This window comes from Phacochoerus africanus, chromosome 1 (genome assembly GCF_016906955.1).
Source record: "Phacochoerus africanus isolate WHEZ1 chromosome 1, ROS_Pafr_v1, whole genome shotgun sequence".
Lineage (NCBI taxonomy): Eukaryota > Metazoa > Chordata > Mammalia > Artiodactyla > Suidae > Phacochoerus > Phacochoerus africanus.
Window position 1 is genome coordinate 157,507,467 of NC_062544.1, and position 19,869 is coordinate 157,527,335.

At 40.3% G+C, this 19,869-nt stretch overlaps 1 protein-coding gene across 1 annotated transcript in view; it reads left to right on the plus strand.

Moving 5' to 3' along the window:
* Positions 1-19,869, plus strand: part of PCCB (propionyl-CoA carboxylase subunit beta) — a 98,815-nt gene that overhangs the window by 18,448 nt on the left and 60,498 nt on the right. The gene's annotated exons all lie outside the window — the stretch shown is intronic.

The following is a 19,869-nucleotide window of genomic DNA, read 5'->3' on the forward strand; positions in this document are numbered from 1 at the left end:
ACAGGAAAAAAATCAGTCATTTCCTTTTAAAATATTTTTAACAATAGTGAGGTGCTCCCGTTATGGTGCAGTGTAAATGCATCCAACTAGGAACCATGAGGTTTCAGGTTCGATTTTCTGGGTTAAGGATCTGTTGTGGCTGTGAGTTGTGGTGTAGGTCACAGATGCTGCTTGGATCCTGCGTAGCTGTGGCTATAGTGTAGGCTGGCAGGTATACCTCCGATTCCACCTAGGAGCCTCCATAGCCTGGGAACTTCCACATGCCGCTGTTGCAGCCCCAAAAAGCAAAAAAAAAAAAAAGTTTAACAATAGTGAGCAATAAATGTCAAGACAAATTAGGGAGCAAAAGGAAAGATAGTCAAGCAGTATGAAAACAATGTAAATAGAGGGGGTGCAAATAGGATTCTAAGGGGTAACTTGACAATAGGAATTAACGTTTGGCAAAGTGATTACCCCTTGACTCAGTATTTTTCCTTAGTGACAGATTTGACAGTAACCTAAGAGTTCAGTGTTTACTTTAGGGTGGGTTTTAAAAATCAAGATGACCACATCTCTGACTCCCTGTACAAAACAGAATACTTTGAACTTGGCCCACTAAATCTATATATGCCATATCTACCAGGTGCTACCCCAGTTGTGGTCTTCCTAACTGGTAGGAATGGAGGTTTGGGATCAGTTCTGGTTAAGGCCATCCTTCCCTGCTCTCCTGCATACATGCTGGAATTTATTCTGAACTTCTTTCTCTTATTTTAAAAACATTTCCCACAGTTTTATTGAGCTATAATTGACATATAACATTTGTGTAAGTTTAAGGTGTACATGTTGATTTTGTTGGGGAAAAATGACCTTGGCTCAGACTGTCAGTGTCTGAAAGTGAGATGCACGAACATGGGCGAACTTGACAAGGCTCTTCTGCAGAAGGGCGCAAGGGCTCAAAAAACGCGCGGGAGGAAGAAAGACCCCTGTTTACCCCTAACTCGGGTGGTATGTCTGTCCCCTTCCCATTGGTCAGGTCAGGGTGCACGTTCTTCTCAGTTGGCTAAATTGAAACAGACTTACTGGGAGAAGTGGGGGTGGGGGAAAGAGAGTTCAGAGGAAGGTGTCTCAGATGAAGCCAGAGCAAAATGGAGTAACTAAGACTTCCTTTGATAGAAAAGACATATGTTAATTCTCACAATTTCCCCTTTTCATTTCTTTATCAGGTATTCTTTTCTTCAAACTTGATGCGCATAGTTTGACTTTCATGTTCAGTTGTGTCCATTAGAAGCATATTGGTTTGGTGGTGGGGAGGTCCCAGTTAAAGTGGTTTTTATTAATCTTTGAATAAGTCTCCTGGACAACATCAAACTAAGACAAGGACATTAATTACAACAATTAGAGGGGTAAGGATTGAAGCTATTAGTCCCTTTCACCTTACAAACCAATTTTTTTTTTAAAAAGGTCTGTGAAGGGGTCATTAGTACCAGAATTTTCTGAAAGTTTATCTGCTAAGGTCATCAGTCCAAGTAGGGCCTTGGTGGTGGTGTCATCTGGGGCAGTGTTATCGGGAATGAAGGTGCAGCACTGGATACCAATCATTACCTAGATCTGACCCTTTTTGTCAGCATCATGTCTAAAGGAAGTCTGTTTTCTCATGCCATATGACTAGTTGGCCCCAGCTATTCGGCTTTTTCTTTTTCTTTTCTTTTTTTTTTTGTCTTTTTTTTGCCATTTCTTGGGCCGCTCCCTCGGCATATAGAGATTCCCAGGCTAGGGTCGAATCGGAGCTGTAGCCGCCAGCCTACGCCAGAGCCACGGCAACTCGGGATCCGAGCCGCGTCTGCAACCTACACCACTGCTCAGGGCAACGCCAGATCGTTAACCCACTGAGCAAGGCCAGGGATTGAACATGCAACCTCATGGTTCCTAGTCAGATTCGTTAACCACTGAGCCACGAGGGGAACTCCCGGCTTTTTCTTAAATGGAATTGCTAGTGTAATTAACAAATTTTTGTTGATTTCAACAGATGCAGTTTATCCAATCAACGTTTTTGTTTATGGTTGACCACCCAAAGAGAACAGATTCAAACCTGGCAGCTATTTGATTTCTTGCCGTAAATTTGTTTGGAACACCTCGTGGAACACCTATTGAGTCAATATAGACCTGGGGGTCAAAGCCCCCCGCCCCCTCCAGGGTGTTGTCTCGTTCCCTCCGGAGTGGCTGAGTTTGAAATTGGGGCCTAAATGCCAGGGTGAAAGGGATGGCCAATTGCACCAAAGTACAGGTGCCACTCCAGTTTTCTAGAAGAGTGCCCATTAGTGGACCCCCACAATACCACCAGACATCTGCCTGGGGCACTCAGAACTGGCATTTATTGTGGAGGGTGTTGTAGTAATGGCTTTCTCTGTACCTGGTCAGGTCGCCTAAGAAAGTCACCTTCGCCTCTTGTTCTAGACACAAGGAGAAGCTGACATTTTCATTTGGTGGCTGAATCGTTCTCGGGGGCTGACCTGTAGAACTTTTCACCTCAAGGAACAGCAGTGACTAAATCCGACAGGACTCATTATTCCAAACCATTTTGTCCTGGAAGAGGGCCATCATACATTCAAGACCCCATGGGTCTGATGACCATCCCAGAGGAAGGGGAATCACTTGGGCCTCTGGTCTCCCTGTGGCACAAGCGTTAACAGTTGATTTTGTGTAGTGTGCCCACAGAATATTTTATCCATTTCAACCAGGCATTTGTGTCTCTGTTTCTATACTCACCACCAGCCTTCCTTAAAAAGTGAGTTTTTTGCTTTTGTTTTAGTTAATAGGGTGGTGGTGGCTACTGACTGTTTTTACTCAGGTCATCCTCTGGTGACAGGGTCCAGGAGGTGGGAAAGGAAGGCCACTGGCTGGCAACTTACCCCCTATTTTGTGTGAGGACCCCTAGAACCATTCCTCTATCCATGCTTACAAATAAGTGCAAAGGTTTTTCAAAGGATGGTAGAGTCAGAACAGGGGCACCCGACAGCACCTCTCTTAAATCCCTGTTGTACCTCCTCCTGGCTCCATAGTAGGGGATCCGGGCCTTCCTCTTGGCTTGGAAATAGTCCTTTTATATTACGTCCTTTTCAGTACACAGTCCCCTTGTCTCACATTCTGGGGCATCTGATCCTCATCCAAAAATAGGTCACTGAGATAAACTTTAGAAACAAGCTTAGAATGTTCTTTTAGAAACTCAGTTTAACTTTGCAGCAATATAACATAACAGCAAAGAACTATGTGGGAAGTAAATCTTAGTGATACCCCAATTAAAAGAATTAGATTAACAGATACTACAAATGTCCATTGAAACATCTCTTCCTTTATAAAATTACTCTAATTTTTAACAAATATAGCCAAACCAAGACTAATTCTTTTGCCAATTAAGTCTGGTGTCAACAAACTTGGCCTGATGATTTATGTAAATATAATTGATCATATAGGGTTTGCTAAAAATTAGCTTTGCTAGAACTTTGTAAGGAATCTCCGACTAAGCTTTTAAAGGCAACTCAGGGCTAGGAAAGACATGCCAAGGGCTTGTCTTAAAGATCTAGGTGAATTCCTTGATTTTTAAAAACCGAAATACCTTGAGATTTCTGCAGGCTACATACAACGTGGCTTTCCTAATTTATCTGATAAAGCTTCTGGAACCTGAGAGTTTCCATTCTCTGAAGGAATCAGGTAGAGAAAAGAGAGAAATGTTTCAGTTGTGCTTACAAAGGCATAATTTACCAAATTGCTTGTTGGGGAGAATTTCTTTATACCTAGAAAGTGCAGATTAAAAGCCATTACTATTTCAAGTAGAAACCATAAAATTAAAACCATATTCACCAGTTGACACAGTCCAATGTAACCCATCCTTTTTGTTTAATTGTTTATTGAAACCATCAGATTTCCTTTTAGAATTTTTAAATTTCTTACCCAGCTTTTAGAATTTTTTAATTTATTTTTTTGAAATAGATCCATTTTATTAGTTGAAAAAAAACTTCTGAAAATGAGGCATTAAATAAAACCACTGATTGAATTTTATCACCCTAAGTAATTAGAAAATAAGAATGAATCTGATAATAAATTTTTTTTTTTTTTTGGCCTTTTCTGTCTCTATAGGGCCGCACCGCGGTGGCATATGGTGGTTCCCAGGCTAGGGGTCCAGTCAGAGCTGTAGCCACCGGCCTACACCAGAGCCACAGCAATGCAGGATCCCAGCAATGCCTGTGACCTACACCATAGTTCATGGCAGTGCTGGATCCCCTTTCCACTGAGCAAGGCCAGGGATCAAACCCGCGTCCTTATGGATGCTATTTGGGTTTGCTAACCTCTGAGCCACTACGGGAACTCCTGTATCTGATAATAATTTTTTAAATGATACTACCCTTCACACAAAATAATGATTAATTTTTTTCTCTTCACATATACATAGAATTTTAAAATTTACCCAGCTCATCATTAAGGTCTGGAAGTCAGAAACTGTATTTCCTTAAAAAGTCCTTTCTATAGACCTTCTTGAAGAGAAAACATTTTTGCAAAGGCATCGGAGTAAAGCCATTAACAGTGACAAGACTTAAGGCACGTTTTAAATCTGGTTACAATGCAAATTGATAAGGAAACTTGGTTACTGTTGTGACATACAACATTTTGAAATAACTAGAAAAAAAAAATTCAACATAGTACTAGTATATATCCAAATTTCAGAAACTGTATAAGTTCTAGAATATCTATATTAAAAACATCTATTCTTCTGTATAATCTGAGGATTATCACTCATTTGATAATGCTCTCCATTTTAACATACCAAATAATTCTAGTCAATTTAACATTTTTTTAAAAATTTGATCAGACAGAATCATAGGTCACTGTGGATAATACTTTTTCCTTCACCAAAGTTACAAGAGATACCAAAAGCAAATATAGCAGATCACTTAAAAGAACATATAATCTGTTATCAAAGTAGCATTCCAAGGAAACTGTTTTCTTAACAACAAAAAGTCAAGTTTTGCACCAGCTTATTTTTAAAATTAATTTACTCAAGTCAACTTATCCTAAACTTAGTTCTGACAATGCACAACCCTTCTCTCAATGTCCACTTCCCATAAACCTTCTAATACTTTGTGTATCCATTAGTTTGTCCCCTATTTTCCATTGAAAACAAGCTATCAGACAGACTTACTCTTCTTTTCCCTTGATAAAATAGAATTCCATTCCTCATTCCTCATTCCTTCTCACATAAACCTTTTGTGCCTCTTCTATTAAGTTTTCTCATGGTTTATCTTCCCCATCCTCTATTTTTTTGTAACTTTTTGGAAATATTTGGCAAACTCTTAGTTACGAAGTGAAGTTTGAGCATGCCCTTTCCTAAAGGGTCGGTGGAATTTCCACCATATCTTTTTATTTCAGCTCTGAGTCTTTCCAAAAATTCAGTTGGCCCCTCCTCTTTACCTTGTACTTTGAATACCTTAGATACTTTTTGCACATGCCCTCAGTGTGTAGCATTATTATTGTCCCACCTGGGGTCCTCGTTGGGAATTTACTTTTCACCTGAACTTCCCTGGCCTGGGGAGGGTGAGTTTGCTCCCTTGAGGCCATGGCTGTCCTTCAGATCATTCCCCTTCCTTCCTGGAAAATAGAATCCTCAAAATAGACATTAATTCAGACCATGTATAGACCTGTGGTCCAAGGAACTGATCTGTTTGATCCACTACCCTGTACAGGTCCTCCAACAATGACCACAATTCCCTCTTAAAACTTTGGACCTCAGTGCTGGTTAAAGAGGCATTTACATATCCTATTCCACCCCCACCTAAGGGAACCTCCCCTAGTTGGAATAGCAGGTTGTGGCTGTTTTTATTGGTCCCCAGAGGCAGAGGAAGAAAACAGAAAATTTTGAATATCCTCCTGACATTGCTTTAAATCTCGCCTAAGTCTGGAATAAGGCCTTGTCATATTCTTTGGTTTTGTTGAGGCGGTGGTGGCAGGGAGTCATGTGGGCCCCTTGGAGGGGAGGGGGAGGAGGTCTCAATGTTCTTGGGTTTCCTCCTCATTCCCCTTCTGTTCCCCCTCTGAGGGGAAATAAGACGACCGGTCCCTGCTGCCAACAGAGAGCATAATCAGTTCCCTCCTGGGACCCTGGTGTCTTGTCCTGGACAAACTGAACAAGCAGCTGATAGACCCAATCCTTGTCCAGTTTGAACTTTGGCCAGAAGACGGACGGGGCAAGAATAGGTGTCTATTTCCAGATAAAACAACAATATTTAATCATTCTTCTTTTGTCCTTCATCTGTGGATTGTCTCCCCAATACTTTAGCATTAATCCCAGAGGACTGTCGGGAGGAACTTGGTTTCCCCCTCCACCCAGAGATCCTCCAAGTGGAGGCACGAGTCGGGAAGATTACTTCCCATTTTCCCAGGACTGTGCTCCGATTCTCTGACATCACCAGAAATTGCCAGTCTCACCCGAGACCTTTTGAGGCTTACCAATCCCTTTCCTCGACCACCAAGGAGATACTTGGTCGCCCCCACAATGGGACCTTTCCTACCTTGGTCTGTGCGTGGTGTCACCTGGTTGCTGCGATTGCCATTTTTCTCAGACCGTCCTCTGCGTTGTTGAGAACTCTCCACAGGTTCGAAGTTCAGGGGTGTGGACCTCTCAATTCAGGGCCACTGCAATGGGGCCATGAGACGTGTCTCCCTCCCCTCCTTGAGAATCCGTGCTCCAGTGGACCTGGAATCCCAGATGAGCCCCCAAATTGTTGGGAAAAAGTGACCTCAGCTCGGATCGTCAGTGTCGGAAAGTGAGGCACACGAACACAGGGAGATCTCCACAAGGCTCTTTACTCCTGCAGAAGGGTACGAGTACTCAAAAAGTACACAGGAAGAAGAAAGACCCCCCCCCCCCCAATTTATCCCTAGTGCACATGGTATATCTGTCCCCTTCCCATTGGTCAGGTCAGGGTGCACATTCTTCTTGGTTGGCTAGTTTGAAACAAATTGTTACTGGGAAAAGAGGGGTGGGTGAGAGGAGGGTGTCTCAGGCAAAGCAGGAATAAAATGGAGTAACCAAGGCTTCCTTTGATAGAAAAGACTTGGGCTAATTCTCACAGTTGGATACATACCTATTTCAAAGTGATTTCCCTCATAGCATAGCCTAGCTAATAAGATCTCCATGACCTCACATGATTACCATTTTTTTTTTTTGTGGTGAGAACATTTAAGATCCACTTTCTTAGCAATTTTCAAGTATGTAATATAGTATTGTTAACAATAATCACCATGTTGTACATTAAATCACCAGAACTTACTCATCTTGTAAAAGGAAGTTTGTATCTTTTGACCAACATTACTCTATCCCTACCTCCCACCTTGCCCCAGCCTTTGCTAACCACCATTCTTTTTTTTTTTTTTTTTTGTCTTTTTGAGAGCCGCACCCATGGCATATGGAGGTTCCCAGGCCGTGGGTCTAATCTGAGCTGTAGCTGCTGGCCTACACCACAGCCATAGCAACACCACACCTGAGCCGTGTCTGTGACCTATACCACAGCTCACGGCAACACCGGATCCTTAACCCACTGAGCAAGGCCAGGGATCGAACCCAAAACCTCATGGTTCCTAATCAGATTTGTTTCCGCTGAGCCACGACGGGAACTCCCATCTTTTTTTTTCTGTGAGTTTGGCTTAAAAAAATTTTTTAGGAGTTCCCATCGTGGCTCAGTGGTTAATGAATTGCATTAGGAACCCTGGGGTTGCAGGTTCGATCCCTGGCTTTGCTCAGTGGGTTAAGGATCCGGCGTTGCCGAGAGCTGTGGTGTAGGCAGCAGACGTGGCTTGGATCCTGCGTTGCTGTGGCTGTGGCGTAGGCCAGTGGCTATAGCTCCGATTTGACCCCTAGCCTGGGAACCTCCATATGCTGCGGGAGTGGCCCAACAAATGGCAAAAAGACAAAAAAAAATTTTTTTTTATTAAAGTATAGCTGATTTACAGTGTCGTGTCACTTTCTCCTGTGACCCAATCATGTATATATGTACACATACATTCTTTTTCTCATGCTATCTTCCATCAAGTTTGGCTTTTTTATTATTTAATTTTTGTCTTTTTAGGCTGCACCTGTGGCATATGGAGGTTCCCAGGCTAGGGGCTGAATTGAAGCTGTAGTCTCTGACCTACACCACAGCCATAGCAATGCCAGATCCGAGCCGCATCACCGGATCCTTAACCCACTGAGCAAGGCCAGGGGTCAAACCTGCGTCTTCATGGATACTAGTCAGATTTGTTTCTGCTGAGCCATGATGGGAACTCCTTGGCTTTTTTAGATTATACATTTAAGTGAGATCATGCAGTATTTATCTTTCACTGTCTGACTTCACATATGCCAAGTGAAATGTCCTGAAGTTCCGTTCATGTCACAAACGGCAGGATATCTTTATCATGGCTGAATAATACTCCTCTGGGTGTGTATGTGTGTGTCATGTTTTATCAATATGGATATCTAGTGGATAATACTGTGTGTATATGTACGTGTGTCACATTTTATTTATCCATTCAACCCTTGATGGACACTTAGGTTGTTTTGATATCTTGGCTATAGTGAATAATGCTGCAGTGAATATGGCAGTGCACCTATCTCATTGATGTCCTGGTTTTATTTCCTTTGAATATATACCCAGAAGTGGGATTGCTGGATCACATGGTTGTTCTATATTTAGGGGTTTTTTTTTTGGCTCCCCCTGCTGCATATGGAGCTCCCAAGCCAGGGATCAGATCTGAGCCATAGCTGCTAAATAAGCTGCAGCTGTGGGAACGCTGGATCCCTACCCCACTGTGCCGGGCCAGGGATTGAACCCCAGTTCCAGTGCTCCCAAGATGCTGCCAATCCTGTTATACTGCAGCAGGAGCTCCTATATTTAGTTTTTTGTCTTTTTTTTAGGAAACTCTATACTGTTTTCCTCAGTAGCTGTATCAATTTACATTCCCACCAACAATGCACAAGTGTTCCCTTTTCTCTACATCCTCGCTGTTATTTCTTGTCCTTTTGATAATAGCTTTTCTAACAGGTGTGAGGCTAAAACCTCATTGTGGTTTTGATTTGCATTTTCCTGGATGATGAGTGATGTTCAACATATTTTGGTATACTCATTAACTGTTTGTTTTCTTTGGAAAGATGTCTTTTCAGATCCTCTGCTCATTTTTTAGTCAGATTATTGTTTTTTGCTCTTGAGTTGTGTCAGCTGTCTATATATTTTGGATGTTAACACCTTACTACATATATGATTTGGCAGTATTTTCTCCCGTTTGGTAGGTCGCCTTTTCATTTTGTTGATTGTTTCTTTTGCTATGCAGAGCTTTTTACTTTGATGTTGTCCCTCTTACCAATTTTTGTTTTTGTTGCTTGTGCTTTTGGTGTCATCCTTAAAATTGTTGCCAAGACCAGTGTTGGGGAGTGTTTTCCTGTTTTTTTTCCTAGGAGTTTTATGGTTTCAGGTCTTTGAGTCTTTAATCTGTTTTGAGTTAATTTTTGTGAATAGTGTAGGATGTGGGAGCACTTTTATTCTTCTGCATGTGGTTATCCAGTTTTCCCACTACCATTTATTAAAGAGAGTATTTTTTCCCAATTGAGTATTCTTGGTCCCCTTGTCAAGTATTAGTTGACAGCATATGTGAGAATTTGTTTATGGACTCTTGATTCTCTTCCATTGGTCTCTCTTTCTCTAAGTCACGTCATAGTGTTTTGATTTTTTTTTTTGTCTTTTTTAGGGCCGCAGCTACTGCACATGGAGGTTCCCAGGCTAGGAGTCTAATCGGAGCTACAGCTGCCGGCCTACACCACAGCCACAGCAACGCCAGATCTGAGCCGCGTCTGCAACCTACATCACAGCTCATGGCAACGCTGGATCCTCAACACACTGAGCAAGACCAGGGGTCAAACCCACAACCTCACGGTTCCTAGTTGGCCACAATGGGAACTCCTGTGCCACAATGGGAATTCCTTTTTTGATTATTGTAGCTTTGCAGTATAGTTTGAGATCAGAAAGTGTGGTGCTTTCAGTTTTGTTCTTTTCTCAGTGTTGTTTTGATTGTTTTGGGTCTTTTATAGTTCTGTACAAATTTTACATGTTTTTTCCTACCTCATAGAAAAATGTCATTGGAATTTTGATAGGAGTTCTTTTGAATCAATAGATGGCTTTTGGTAGTATGGACCTTTTAACAGTATTTTTATCCATGATCATGGAATCTCTTCTACTTATTTTTGTCGTCTTCAGTGTCTTTTATCAAAGTCCTGTAGTTTTCAGTGTACAGATCTTTTACTTCCTTGGTTAAATTTATATCTAAGTGTTTTTTTTTCCCTGGCTGCATGTTGAAGTTCCTGGGTTAGGGGTCAAACCCTCACCACAACAGTGACAGTGCTAGATCCTTAACCTGCTGAGTCACTAGAGAACTCCCATACCTAAGTATTTTATGATGTTTGATACTGTGTGAATGGGCTGGTTTTATATCTTTTTCAAATATTTTGTGTATTGTGTATATTTTGTATAGAAATGCAACTTATTTCTCTATGTTGACTTTTTGTATTCCTTCTCTTTTAACCCTGTGTTTTCATTCTCAGCAATTCCATTCTCCACTTGCAGAACTTTAAATACCTGTGTATTGGCAGCACCCTCTTTCTTGTCTTCTGCAGAATCATTAAGCCTTAACCATTCTACATCTTAACTATTCCATGTGTTTGAGAGTACAGTAAAAATGCTAGCAGATTCTTTTTAAAGTACTCAATGAAGTAACCATAAAGTTCATATGGTGTGTGTGTGTATGTGTGTGTGTGTGGAACCAATGTGTAAGAATAGATATTCCAAGGAGTCCTCTGTGGTGCCGTGGGTTAAGGATATGGTATTGTCATTGCAGAGGCTTGGGTTACTGCTGTGGCATGGGTTCCGTCCCTGGCCCAGGAATTTCCATATGTCGTAGGCATGGCAAAAAAAAAAACAAAAACAAAAAAACCCAGAAAAAAAAATTCCATAAAGGAAGTGCAATGAAGGGTTAGTCCTGGCAGGTGAGAAAACATTATAAAGCTAAAATAACTGAAACTCTTTGATTTGTAAATAAATAGACCAGGAGAACAGAATCGAATTGAGAAATGGATCTAAATATACTCAGACATTTAATTTATGATGAAAAGGATATATTGTCTTATTTATGGTTGCCGATAATGTCAGTTTCTTGTATCAAAGACACCACTGATTTCTATATTACTATATACAATTTGATGTTTCTTAAACCTTATCTAACTTGACTTCCAGCAGCATTTGACCTATCTAATCACATCTTCCTCTTTGAAACTTCAGGACACTATACTCTATTCTGGCAGTTCTCTCATTCCCTTGGTGATTTTATCCTATCTCTAAACTTTAAATACTCATCCGTCTAGCAACTGACAACTCTCAAACCTATTTCTTCAGGATAAAACACGCTCCTTTTACTCCAGGATTAAACATTCAGTTGCCTATCAACATTTCCATTTGGACTTCATTGGATTTCTCAAACTTGATAGGTTTTGATCTCAAATGAACCCTTCCCAGAGTGTTCTACATGTTTCCCCATCTCCATAAATGGCAAGACCAGCCTTCTAGTGGTTCAGGTCAAAAACAATGACATTTTCTTGACTCATATTTTTGGTCACATTTGTAGTTCAATCAGTCAGAAATCATATTTGCTTTACTTTAGGATATAATCTAAAATATAACCAAGTTGCTACACAGTTCTTATACAAGTACCCTATCTCGATTATTGTTGAATCCTTCTACTTTTTTTCTTGCTTCTGTCTCTGCCTCCTTTCCCAGTTAATTAAAACATTTTGAGCACTTAAAATTTTCTAATGGAATACATACTTGGGAAAGTATATAAAAATATGTGAAGTTTAGAGATTGTTGCAAAGTACAAATCCACATGAATAACACTCAGAACAAGAAATGGCCTTGCAGGAGCCTTGCCCTCTTCCTCTTCCTAATCACTATTGTCTCCACCCATCTTGTCTAGAATTATTTACTCTATCAACTTTTATAGTAACTTTTTTTTTTGCTTTGCTTTACAGTGTAACTTTTTTTTTAATTGTATTACTTTTAAAAATTATTTATTTATTTATTTATCTTTGTCTGTGGCATGTGGAAGTTCTGGGTCCTGGGATGCACCCAGGCCACACTAGTGACAATGCTCGAAGTTAACCCACTGAGTCACCAGGAAATTCCTACAGTTTTACATTTTAATTCTGCCTCACCAAACAGTGTAGTTAATGCTGCCTGCTTTAACTTTTAATGTAGAGTGAAATCACATAATATGCATTCTTTTGTGCATGACTGTGATTCATGTTTTTAAGATTTATCCATGTTCTTTGTAAAATACTCATTTTAATAGCTGTGTAGTAAATTACCTTAATATCCTCATCCTTTCTGTCAACAGTTATTTGTGTTTCAAGATTTTTTGCCATTGCAAATAATGCTGATATAAGCATTCTTATATGTGTATCTTGGTGCACACATGTTTCAGTTTCTCAAGGTCAGACAGCATTAGGTCATGGGATATACGTATTTCCCAGTTTTTCTAGGAAATGCCTGTATACTGAAGAAGTTGCAGCAATTTAGCCTTCTACTAGCAGTGGGTGAGAATTTCACTTGTTCTGCATCCTTGCCAACACTTTTTTTAATTGTGGCAGTTTACATGTTTTGTGATCTCTCATTGTTTTAATTTGCATTTCCATGACTAATGAGGTTGCACACATTTTCATGTGTTTTCTTTTGTGGCATGCCTGTTCATCTAATTTGCCCCTTTTTGAAAACTGAGGTTCTTATTTTTTCTTATTGACTTTTAGGAATTCTTTGTATATTCTGAAAAATCTGCTGATAACCTTATCGGGGTTCCCTTGTATATTATTTGTTTCTTTTCCCTAGCTGCTGTCAATATTCTCTCTTAGCCTTTAATTTTGGTCAGTTTGATTAATATGTGTCTTGGTGTATTCCTCCTTGGGTTTATTTTATATGGTACTCATTGTGCTTCCTGGACTTGAGTGAGTGGTTCCTTTCCCATGTTAGGGAAATTTTCCGCTATTATCTCTTTGTTTTTTTCTCTCCCTCTCTCTCTCTTCCCCTTCTGGCACCCCTATAATGTGGATGTTGGTGTGTTTAACGTCTCAGAGTTCTCTTAGACTCATTTCTTTTCATCCTTTTTTCTCTTTTCTGTTCCATATCAATGATTTCTACTAGTCTGTCCTCTACCTTGCTTATTCATTCTTCTGCCTCCTGTATTCTGCTGTTGTTTGCTTCTAATGAATTTATTTCAGTTACTGTATTTTGCATTGCTGCTTGCTTAATCCTTAAATCTTACATTTCTTAACTCAGTGTTTCTTGTAATTTATCAATCTTTGCTTCCAGTTTATTTCCAACATTTTGCATCATCTTCACTATCATCAGTTCAGCAGTAGGTTGTAATTTTATTGCTTTTATGCTAAAGTGTAGTTGATTTACAATGTTTCTTTAAGTTCTCTTGTACAGCAAAGCAATCCAATCACACACAGTTCCTTGTGCTGCACAGTAGGGTCCCATTGCCCATCCATTCCAAATATAACAATTTGCATCCAAAAACCCTGAACTGCCCATCCATCCCCATCCCTGCCCCCAACCCCAGGTCTGCTCTCCTTGGCTGTGATCTGTTTTCTGTTTTTTTAGATAAGATCATCTGTTCCATATTTTAGACTCCACAAATAAGTGATAACTTATGGTATTTGTCTTTCTCTTTCTGGCTTACTTCACTTAGTATGAGACCCTCTAGTTCCATCCATGTTGCTGCAGATGGCATTAGTTTGTCTTTATGGCTGAGTAATACTCCATTGCATATATGTACCATATTTTATTAATGCATTCATCTGCTGGTGGACATTTAGGTTGTTTCCAGGTCTTGGATATTGTGACTAGGGCTGAGATGAACATAGGGGTGCATGCATCTTTTTCAATGAAAGTTTTGTCTCATATAGGCCCAGGAGTGGGATTGCTGGATTATATGGTAGTTCTATATTTAGATTTCTGAGGTACTGCCATACTGTTTTCCATAGTGGTTATATTCCCACCAATAGTGAAGGAGGGTACCTTTTTCTCTATACCCTCTTTACCATTTGTTATTTGTTGATTTATTAATGATGGCCATTCTGACTGGTGTGAGGTGGTACCTCATATTTAATCTTTTTTGAAATGTTTGGTAGAATTCATTGATGAAGCCATTTGGTCTTGGGCTTTTCTTTGGGAGGTTTTAGATTACTGATTTGATGTCTTCACTAGTTATAGATCTATTCAGATTTCTAATTTTTCATGACTCAGTCTTGGTGGTAGGTTGTAAATTTCTAGGAATTTTTCCATATCATCTAGGTCATCCAGTTTGTTGGTATAGGAGTTCCTGTTGTGTCTCAGTGTTAACAAACCTGACTAGTATCCATGAGGATGTGGGCTTGATCTCTGGCCTTGCTTAGTGGGTTAAGGATCTGGTGTTGTTGTCAGCTGTGGCATGGGTAGAAGAAGTGACATAGATCTGGCATTGTTGTAGGCCAGCAGCTGCAGCTCCAGTTTGACCCCGAGCCTGGAAAGGTCCATATACTTCAGGTGAGGCTGTTGAAAAAAAACAAACAAACTCAAAACTAATTTGTTGGTATAGAATTGTTCATAGTACTCTTCATAATCTTTTCATTTCTGTAGACATGGTAGTGATGCCTCCATTTTTATTTCTTTTTTGTTTGCTTTTGGTTTTTAGGGCTGTGTCTGCAGCATATGGAAGTTCCCAGGCTAGGGGTCTAATTGGAGTTGCAGCTGCTGGCCTACACCACAGCCAAAGTAATGTGGGATCTGAGCCTTGTCTGCAACCTACACCACAGCTCACCACAGTGCTGGATCATTAACCCACTGAGGGGGGCCAGGGATTGAACCTGCATCCTCATGGATCCTAGTCGGGTTCGTTACCACTGAGCCACGACAGGAACTCCTCCATTTTCATTTCTGATTTTAGTATTTTGAGTTCCCCCCCCCCCTTAGGACATCTAGTTAAATATTTGTCAATTTTTTTGATCTTTTTGAAGAACCAACTTCTGGTTTTATTGAGTTCCCTCCCACCTAATTTTCATTTAACTCAGCTCTAATTTTTTTTTTTTTTACCAGCATTTAGGATTTTAATATATGAATTTTGAAGTAACACAATTCAGCCTGCTACAAGTTCTCTAAATATAAATAAGGAACAAAAATCCCCCGTAAAAGTTATCAAGCAGATATGGGAAAAGAGCCAACTAGAACTTCTAGAAATGAAAAATATCACAACTAGATGTTTTTGTAAGCCTCAGCGGGTGGTTTAAGAGAATATTAGCATATCAGCTCTAATTTTTTTTCCTTCTTTCTGCTAGCTTTGGGTTTAAATTTTTGTCTTTTTGTGGGTTTTTTTTTATCCTTAAGGTATAAAGTTGAATTGAGACTTTACTTCGTGTGTTTATAGCTTTAAATTCCCCCTCCTAGCGCTATTGTTGCTCATGAGTTTTTGTATGTTGTGTTTTCATTTCTTGATATTTTCTAATTTCCCTTGATTTCATCTTTTATCCATTGGTTGTTTAAGAGTGTGGCATTTAATTTCTGCATATTTGTAAATTTCCAGTTTTCCTTCTGTTTCTATTTTCATTCCATTATGAGCAAGCAAGACAGGTTGTGTGATTTTAATTTTTTAAAACTTAAGACTTGTTTCGCATATGCTTAACATGCAGTCTATCTGATATACTCCTTTTATTTACCATCTAGATTCTTTTGGTCAGTTGTCCCGATAATGTCCTTCATGGCTTTTTCTTTTAGTACAGGATCCATTTTGGGATCACATATTGCATTCAGTTATCATATTGCATTAATATCATTTACTTTGTGACAATTCCTCAGACTCTTTGTCATGACATTTTGAAGACTACAGAATGAATTATTTCATAGATTGTTCCTCAGTTTGGGTCCATGTGATATTTCCTCATGATAAGATTCACATTAGGTATCCTAGCCTGTCTCTTGCATAAGTGATGTTGTATCCTGCTCAGATGATCACATCTGGAGGCCACTGATGGCCATCTGCCCTTCATTATTAATACTAATTTGATCACTGTTCAGTTGTCTGATTTCTCCACTGTGTGGTTTCTGTTTTTCCTTTGTAACTGATACTCATTGGGGAAATATTTCGAGACCATGCAAGTATGCTGTTCCACATTACACCTTTTCTGCTTGACTTAGTATCTATTGCTGATTCTTGTCCAAACCAATCTTTACAAGATGATTATTTTCCAATTCCTCCACTTGCTTTATACCATTTAGCATTCTACACTAAGGAAGAGCTCTGCTCTTCTTGGGCATTTGTTTATTTCACTGACTTAATGGATTTTCCTATTTTACCCAGTGGTTTATAATCCATTACTATTATTATGTATTTTGATATTCAAAATGTCTTTCACTTAGCCAGTGGGAGTCTCTATAAAGCTGGCTTCTGTGCCCTTTTGGTAGGCGAATCAATGTCAAATGTATACTTTATGGGTAGTGTGTTTTAGTTTTTTTACTTTTTCCTACTCCAAAGTCATAAAGATAGTTTTTTGTTTGTTTGTTTTTTGTCTTTTTTTGTCTTTGTTGTTGTTGTTGTTGTTGTTGTTGCTATTTCTTGGGCCGCTCCCTCGGCATATGGAGGTTCCCAGGCTAGGGGTTGAATCGGAGCTGTAGCCACCGGCCTACGTCAGAGCCACGCAACATGGGATCCGAGCCGCGTCTGCAACCTACACCACAGCTCACGGCAACGCCGGATCGTTAACCCACTGAGCAAGTGCAGGGACCGAACCCGCAACCTCATGGTTCCTAGTCGGATTCGTTAACCACTGCGCCACGACGGGAACTCCTGTTTGTTTTTTTTCATTTTTTGTTTTTCCTTTTTAGAGCTGCACCTGCGGCATATGAAAATTCCCAGGCTAGGGGTCAAATTGGAGCTGTAGCTGCTGGCCTATGCCACAGCTACAGCAATGCCAGATTCAAGGTTCATCTGTGACCTACACTGTAGCTTGAGGGAAGACTGGATCCTTAACCCCCTGACCAAGGCCAGGGATCAAACCTGTATCCTTCTGGGTACTAGTCAGGTTCTTAACCCACTGAGCCACAATGGGAACTCTGATAGTTGTTATTTTCTAAAAGCTTAATTATTTTGCCTTTTATGTTCCATCTAAAATTAGAATTATTTTTGCAGTTAGTATGAAGTGGAGGCTAGTTGGATTTTTTTTTTTTTTTCGTATAGATACCTAGTTGATGTAGAGTTTTTTTTTCTTTTTCTTTTTTTCTTTTTATGGCTACACCTATGACATATGGAAGTTCCCAGGTCAGGGGTTGAATCGGAGCTGCAGCTGAAGCCTACACCACAGCCATGGCAATACCGGATCTGAGCCACATCTTTGACCTGTGCTGCAGCTTGGGGCAACGCTGGACCCAATGAGTGAGGCCAGGTATCAAACCTGCGTGGAGGCAATGTTGAATCCTTAACCCACTGAGCTACAATGGGAACTCCTAGATCTTTCTGTTGAAAGGAACATTCTTTCTTGCTCTGTAATGTTATTTACATCATGATTCAAGCATCCATATATCAAGAGTATTTCACTGAATTCTCTTGGTCTGTTTATATATCTCTGTGTTAGTACCATACTATTCATTACAATGGCTTTATGTGAAAAGTTGATAACTGGTACAGCGTCTCTCCTTAACTCTTCTTTAAGTGGAATGGGATATTCTTGCATCCCCCCCTTTTTTCAACTTTGAGATATAATTGATGTATGGTGAACTGCATACATTTAAGTTGTGTAATTAGAATATTTTTTAAAAGTAAAGTTTATTGAAGTATAGGTGACTTATAATGTTTAGTTTCCAGAGTTCAGCAAACTGAATCAGCCATATGTAAACATAATATCCATTATTTTTCTTTTTTTCTTTTTTTTGGTCTTTTTGCTATTTCTTGGGCCGCTCCCGCGGCATATGGAGGTTCCCAGGCTAGGGGTCGAATCGGAGCTGTAGCCACCGGCCTACGCCAGAGCCACAGCAACGCAGGATCTGAGCCGCGTCTGCAACCTACACCATAGCTCACGGCAACGCCGGATCGTTAACCCACTGAGCAAGGGCAGGGACCGAACCCGCAACCTCATGGTTCCTAGTCGGATTCGTTAACCACTGCGCCACGACGGGAACTCCCATTATTTTTCATATTCCTGTCCCATATAGGCTACCAGAGAGTATTGAATAGAGTTCCCTGAACTACATAGTAGGTCCTTATCACTGATTGATTTTGTATGTAGTACTGTGTATATGCCAACCAACCTCCCAATCCATCCCAACACCTAGTGTTTCTCCTTTAGTAACTATAAGTTTGGTTATGAAATCTTTGAGTCTGTTCCTGAATAAGTTCTTTATGGAAAGTAAGGTGTTATTTATTTATTTTTCTGCGAGCCCGTGACATGTAGAAGTTCCTGGGCCCAGGATCAAACCCAAGCCACTGCAGCAATCCAAATCGCTGCAGTGACAATGCTGGATTTTTAACCTGCAGTGCCAAAAGAGACCTCCTTGTACAGTGCGATGCGTGTATTCAACCATAAAGTCATAACCACAATTAAGGTCATGAACACAGCTGTCACCCCCAAATTTTCTTTGTGTATTTTTTGTAATCCATTCTTCCCTATATCCCAGTCCTGTCCTTAGTTAAGTTCATCTGCTTGTTATCACAGTAGGTTAATTTGTGTTGTTTAGAATGTTGTATAAACAGAACCATACAAAATGCATAGAAAAGGTATGCACCCCCCCCCCTTTTTTTTGGCAACGGTCTAGTTTCTTTCCCTCTGGATAATTATTTTGAGATTCACTTGTTGATGGACACTGGACTGTTTCTAGTTTTTGACTGTTACAAATAGTGCTGTTATGAACATTGTATGAGTGTTTGTGTGAGGTGGGGGAGATAGATCTCTCTAGCTAGGCTATTCTAGCAAGAGTCCACACCAAGGAGCCATAAAATAAAGACCGCTACTGTTAGCACAAGTTCATGTGCCTGATGCACAGTGAGGCAAACGAGCCGAAATGTCAGAGGGTGGAGCCCAGAGAGGTTTATTGCAGGCGGTGCAAGGAGACAGGTGGCTCTGAACTCCTGGAGCCAAAGTTGTAAAGCATTTTTAAAGGCAAGGTGAGGGAGGGGGTGGTTGGTTGTTGCAAACTTCTTGGTGCAGAAATCCTTTGTTCTTGCAGCTGTTCATGGAGGTTAGAGCACAGTGTTCCTGTAAACCTCCAACAAGACACATGTTATATACTTCAGAGAGGTGCTAAGCAGAGGATATGGGGGAAGGGCCTGCCCTGAGAAGGCCCCATAGGGTCCTACGGGGTTATAGTACAACACACATAGTAGTCTAAGGACTCTCCTTATTATCTAAGAGTGACCATCTAGTAGGAAAATAAGCAAAGAACATGAACAGTGAGCTGACAGAGATGATTGTAGTAAGATATTTATTGCAGCATTGCTTGTTATAGGAAAATGCTGGCAACCATCTAAAGGATAATCAGTAGGTGACAGTTAAACTATGATACATATCCTAGTATACTGATGTGGAATGTTCTTTAAGAAGTTTCAGAACAGCGTGTGGGGGGACACTGTGCTGGAGAGAAAATAAAGGGAAAAATGTAAATGTTCATATATGCAGGGACGTCAGAGAAACTAACAGTGGTTGCCTTTGGGGAGGGAAATTGGAGGCCTGGAAATAAGGGCTGGCATGTAGACTTCCCACTGTAACTATCTCCCGTTCTTGTTTAAATTTTTTACAATATG